Source organism: Magnolia sinica, chromosome 3 (genome assembly GCF_029962835.1).
Source record: "Magnolia sinica isolate HGM2019 chromosome 3, MsV1, whole genome shotgun sequence".
In the NCBI taxonomy this organism is placed as follows: Eukaryota; Viridiplantae; Streptophyta; class Magnoliopsida; order Magnoliales; family Magnoliaceae; genus Magnolia; species Magnolia sinica.
Window position 1 is genome coordinate 64783654 of NC_080575.1, and position 6588 is coordinate 64790241.

The window sequence follows — 6588 nt, forward strand, 5'->3', positions numbered from 1 at the left end:
ACTGGTTTGCCGATGGAGTCTGCCCGCGAGGGTTTGTCAGTATCGACGCCCTTGGGAAAGATTGCAGTGATAGACCAATTTTGCTCACCTTGCCCCACTCTGACTAGGGATATCTTTTTACCTACTAATCTGTTCGTATTACCGATGTCTGAGTTTGATGCCATCCTGGGTATGGATTGGCTCGTTGAGTACCACGCCATATTGGACTACTCCACGAGGACAATCACGTTCTGTATACCTGGCGTGCTAGAGTTCCAGTTTGTTACCGAGCCTAGAGGAGAGCAGCTTTCTTACCTATTGTTGTGTGCCGTTGAGGAGTCAGTCGCTTTGAGTATCGACCAACTACCGGTGTTTGTGGTATTCCCGATGTGTTCCAGGAGATTCCAAGGTTACCACCTCGTCAGCACACCGAGTTCCAGATTGATCTCATGCCCGGTACGGCACGTATTTTGAAGGCCCCATATCATATGACACTGTTGGAGTTGCGGGAACTGCAGAAACAGTTGGACGAGTTGCGAGAGTTAGGCTTTATCCGTCCGAGCAGTTCACCATGGGGAGCATCGGTACTCTTCGTGAAGAAGAAGGATGGCTCGTTGAGGCTTTCCGTAGATTACCGCGAGCTCAACAAGGTCACGATTAAGAACAAGTACCCGCTCCCGAGGATCGATGATTTTTTTTATTAGTTACAAGAGGCACTGTTCTTTTCGAAGATAGACTTGCGGTCCGGTTATCATCATGTTCGGGTTCGAGATGAGGATATCCTGAAGACATCCTTCAAGACGATCTATGGTCATTTTGAGTTCCAGGTCATGTCATTTGGACTAACTAATGCACTCACAGTATTCATACAGTTGATGAATCAGGTCTTTCATCCGTATCTGGACCAGTTTGTTGTGGTATTCATCGACGACATTCTGATATATTCGAGGACCCGTGAGGAGCATGAGCGGCATCTAGAGATTACCTTGCAGACCCTCCATGCACACCAGCTTTATGCGACGCTAGAGAAGTGAGAGTTTTGGCGGGAGGAGGTGAAGTTCCTCACTCATGTGGTGATGAGGCAGGGTGTCGTAGTGGACCCCTCGAAGATTGATGCCGTGCGTCAGTGGGGCTAGCCCACGAATGCATCCGAGATCCATAGTTTTCTTAGTTTGGCGGGCTACTACCGACGTTTTATTGAGGGATTCTCTCGTATTGCAGCCCTGTTGACCAAGTTAACCTGGAAGGGTGCTGAGTTCATTTGGACCGCCACTTGTGAGCAGGCATTTACGAAACTGAAGGACCACCTTACGTCTGCTCATGTCCTCACTCTTCCCTCTGGGAGTGATGGATTTGTTATATTTACTGATGCCTCGCGACTTGGCTTGGGTGCTATCCTGATGTAGCATGGGAAGTCGGTGGCTTATGCATCTCGCCAACTCAAAGTCCATGAGCTAAACTATCCCACGCATGATTTGGAGCTGGCAGCAGCGGTCTTCGCACTGAAGGTGTGGAGGCACTGTTTTTACAAGGTGAGGTTCGAGCTCTTCTTCACACTGGTCCTCTCAGTCCGAGCTGAACATGAGGTAGGGGCATTGGATAGATCTCCTGAAGGACTATGATTTTGATCTTCAGTACCACCCGGGCAAGGCGAACGTGGGGGCGAATGCCCTCAGCCGTCAGCCACGAGGCTGGTGGCACACATGATGATTCATGAGTGGAGGATGCTCGAGGATATAGTAGAGTATGACTTCAAGTTTGGTCTGTAGTCTTCTATTATGCGGTTATCGAGCCTGTCGATTCAACCCTCTCTAGTTGCAAGGGTGATCGAGGCTCGGCAGACAGACGAGTCGTTACAGGATTACCGAGCAGAGGCAGCATCTGAGAGTTAGATAGATTGGCAGATTGGTTCTAATGGTGGACTTCACTTCAGAGGCCGATTATGTGTCCCGGATATACCTGAGTTGCACAGAGATCTTATGACCGAGGCACATCAATCGCGTTTCTCTATCCACCCTGGCACGATGAAGATGTATCGCGATATGAGGCGTCAGTATTTTTGGGCGGAGATGAAGTGCCAGATAGGCAGTTTTGTAGCCGAGTGTGATGCGTGTCAGTGTGTTAAGGCCGATCATCAGAGACCCCCTAGTCTATTGTAGCCATTGAGTGTCCTAATGTGGAAGTGGGAGCACGTGTTGACAGATTTCATTATGGACTTGTCGAGGACTCAGCGCGGTCATAATGCCATCTGGGTTATCGTGGACCGTCTGACGAAGTCGACACATTTTCTTACAATTCGTGAGACTTGACATGTGGACTGGCTCGCCAAGTTATTTATTGATGAGATCGTGAGACTGCGTGACATTCTAGTTTTGATCATTTCTGATCGAGACCCGAGGTTCACATCTCAGTTTTGGGGGAGCTTCCAGAGAGCGATGGGTTCTGATTTGTAGCTCAGCATCACGTATCATCCGCAGACTGATGGCTAGACCGAGAGGGTCAACCAGATCCTTGAGGATATGCTTCGGGCTTGCGTGATTAATTTCTTGGGTAGTTGCGTAATTGATTTCTTGAGGATATGCTTCTATTTCCCTTTCCACATTGTAATTAAAGTTTTTGATTTAATAGATATGTGGTGATGTTGTTTTTGATGTGGTTATGCTCCATTACAAAAAAAAATTCATATTGAAAATCCTTCCTGTAGGATCCCAGGATCGGAAGCTGGCATATGAGTGCCGGGATCCGAGAATGGTGTCGGCACCAGATTCGGCTATTGGGAATTTTGTGAACCCGTTTTCTGAGTTTGGGGCATGACACCCTTTTTCTTCTTTTTCTAGTTTTTTATTTTATATCAATGGTCACTTTTATTTATTCATCCTTTCTAGTCTTTTCATCTTCATTCTTTCCATTCTTTCTATTCTTTTTATTCTTTTCCAGTCATTTCATCATATATGACCTTTTTGTTGATCTCTCTATTTTTTAACTGGTTCTTTTCATCTTTTTACGGTGGATAAAATTCTTCAAACTTAATTCTCAACATCTATCAATGATTCACATACTAACGATCAGAAATTCTAACACAATACACAGAAAATAAATTGATTGTGTCTGTGATTTAGTTCAACATGATATTCAAACTTCCTCTTAGTCAATTAAATGAAAGAACTTAAGTGATAGTCTACTTAGTTTATCAAACTCCAACAATTCAAAGTTCAATCTTTATCTTCTCATCATACTCCACGCATTCTTAATTACACAAACTATCATATTTTGATCCAATTTTTAATTTGAGAAATTAAAATTTTTTAAAATTTTTGCTCAACAGTTACGAAAACACTGATTAGTTTATTTAATCCAAACCCCCAACCTAAAATCTACATTATCCTCAATGTAAAAGATTTAAGCATGCAATGTGTTGAGGGTCAAATATTGCATATTAGACCCCATCTATTACTTGATTTTATGAACATGATAATGCTTAATGTTCTATTTTAATCATATCTATGTTACATGGTGAATTCAAGAGCTTAGATTGAAAAGGATATTAAAAGCATGAATTTAACACTCAAGAGTCACCAAATCTAAGATTGGATCTGATGAAACCAAGAATGAAGAATGCACATACTGAAGATCTAGGAAATTAAGTCAAGAATGAAGAAAATTGAAGTTTTGAAATGAAATGCGGCCATCTTCGACTAGTCCTAACTCCGGCTTAACCAGTCCTACGTATGCTCGACTAGTCCTAAACTCTGCTCGACTAGTCGAAGCTTGCCCGATCAAAGGTGTCTCGACTCGAACTCCAGCGAGTAAAACCTCAAAATCCCCATCCTGCTTGACCTGTCGAAAGAGACCCTCAACTAGTCGAGGACATCCCACAACCGGTCGAGGACAACCTACGACTAGTCGAGGGTTACGTAAAACTTGCGCGGACTGCATAAATTTGAGACGGTTTCTGAAAATTTCCACTCAGTGCGAAAGTCTAAGGCTTAAAATATTAAATAGGGGTCTCCAGGGCATCCCTAGGCATGATCTAGGGTTTAAGGGGTGGAGCAAAAGCGTGGAGAAGCCATCACCAAGATTTTTTCTTCCTTTCCTCAGTTGTTTTTATGCTTTTATTAAGAGATTCTAATTCAATCATGTTTATGGTTGGCAAAACCTCTTAGCTAGGGCTAAGAGGTGAAGCTTGTAGCGTGATTGGATGTTTTTATTACTTTGATTCATGTTTATATTGAACTCTCTTTGATTCTAGTTTGATTATAAGGAACACTTTCAGTTTTTAATGATTTGTTGTGACTCAAATTACAATAGATTTGCGATAGCTTTGAGTATGTTCTTTTCATGTATTGAGATTGTGAATTTAGGAAATCATGTTGTTCATCATCATCCCTTGGGCATGGTTGAATGATGAAATCCTCCCTAATTGTCACAAATCTCTCAGATTGGTTTTAGGATTGGTAAATCCTGTTGCTTGCCTTGTCTCCCGGGCATGGTTTTGTGACGGAATCATTCAAGTTCTCACACCTCTCATTCATTGAGAACTAGGTCAAAGGAAGTTCAAAGTTGATTTTACTGAGATGTCTTCCAATTGGATAAGATAGGACTCATTTTCCAGTTGTGTCCTTGAATCAAGCATAGATCTCCCTGATCTCTACAAGTGGATCCTCAGAAACCCTAGTTTCCCACATTTGAATTTCTTAAGTTTTTCATTAAATCCCTCACAATTACTCTCAAATATTTCAGATTTAGGTTTTCATCTTTTTCTAGTTCTTGTTCTAGTTACTTTTAGAATACTCACGAGATTAATCCCTGTGGATTCGACCTCGGTCTCATTGAGATTATTACTACATCGCGACATTACACTTAGGGTTATGAACAAGTTTTTGGCGCCATTGCCGGGGATTGACGGTTGAGTTTTTCTGAGATTAGCTAGTTTTAGAATTAGGTTAAGATTCGATTTTTCTATTTTATATTTTTAGGATTAGGGTTTTTTTATTTTATTTTAGAAATTAACTTACTTACTTTCTAATTCTAGGTTTAGAACTTTCCTAATCTATTTTTAAAAACTTTCTATTTTCTATTTTTAGAAACTTTTCTTTTTAATTTTTAGAAACTACTTTACTTTCTATTTTTATTTTTAGGAACTTTCTAATTTTCTAATTTATGTTTTTAGAAACTGACTTGTTTTGTTTTATTTTGCAGGATTTTAATTAGGAATTTCTAATTAGGTAACTTCTTTCTAATTCCCTCTCTCTTTCTATTTCTAAACTTTTATTTCCTTTTTCTCTTTTAGGTTTAGGTTAGAATCTAAAATTGAGGGTTGAGAGTGTTTCATACCCAAGTGGGTCCGTGACAACACTCAACGTCTTTTAAGTGAAGGAGGATTGGTTGAGGGATTATCTATCCATCATAGGATTAAACACCACTTGAAATCCTCAGAGTTAATTGAAGTAATGACTGCAAATCAACTAGTCAATTAACTGGGAAGACAACTTTAACCTCAGGTTGAGGAAGTTTAAGATGAGAATGAGGTGCATCAAGCACCCCCGCCTTGTACTTTACAAGACTATTTACAACCAGCGGGGGTGAGCACGCCCTTATGCATGGATTTTTAAGAAAATATGGGACATATGGATATTAAGCCAGGGGTAATCCAACTCCTTTCAAATTTCCATGAACTTGAATCTGAAAGTCTATATCTACACTTGAAAGAGTTTGACGAGATTATAGTCACTTTATACTTTCCTAACATGTCTGAGGACACAGTCAGGCTGAAACTCTTTCCCTTTTCTTTGAAAGAGAAGGCTAAGACATAGTTGCATTCACTATGTCCCTGATCTATTAGCACATGGATGACATGATAAGGGAGTTCATAAAGAAATTTTTTCTGCATCATAAAACGAATACCCTTAGAAAGTCAATCATGAACTTTGCCCAAAAAGAGGATGAAACATTCTTTCAATGTTGGGAGCAGCTCAAGGATCTTGTCAATTCATGCACATATCACGGTTTCGAAACGTGGTGCATTACACACTTTTTCTATGATGGTCTGACATCTTCCATGCTCCAATTGGTCGAGACAATGTGCAATGGAGAATTCATGAATAAAAATGTCGATGATGTGTGGGATTATTTGGATAGACTTGCTGAAAATGCACAATCATGGGACACATACCCAAAATCAAGTACCACTTCTAGGCCCACTTAATCAAAGGGGTGGATTATACCTTCTGAAAGAGGATGATGATATCAATGTTAAAGTGGCTAATCTCATAAGAAAATTCGAGGCCATAGAACTAAAGAAGGATAAGGTTAAGGAAACAGTTTGCAGTATCTGTGCTTGCAATGTTCACACAACTGAAAATTGTCCAACATTAGCTGCTTTTCAAGAGGTGTTGAATGAGCAATCCAATGCCGTGAATAATTACCAAAGACCTTTCAATGGACCTACTTCTAATAAATACAATCCTGGTTAGAGAGATCATCCAAACTTCAGTTGGAGGAATGGACAAAATGCTACGCCTCAAGGTTTCTTCAATCAAATTCCAAATTAAGGGAAACCTCAAGAGGATCCAGTTCTAAAACATATTCAATACCAAGAGCTAATTAATC

At 40.6% G+C, this 6588-nt stretch overlaps 1 non-coding gene across 1 annotated transcript; it reads right to left on the minus strand.

Moving 5' to 3' along the window:
• Positions 1–5881: 5881 nt before the first annotated feature.
• Positions 5882–5988, minus strand: LOC131241872 (small nucleolar RNA R71). Its single transcript, XR_009169439.1, has one exon. It is a non-coding gene; the product is annotated as a small nucleolar RNA R71 (small nucleolar RNA).
• Between the last annotated feature and the right edge of the window lie 600 nt (positions 5989–6588).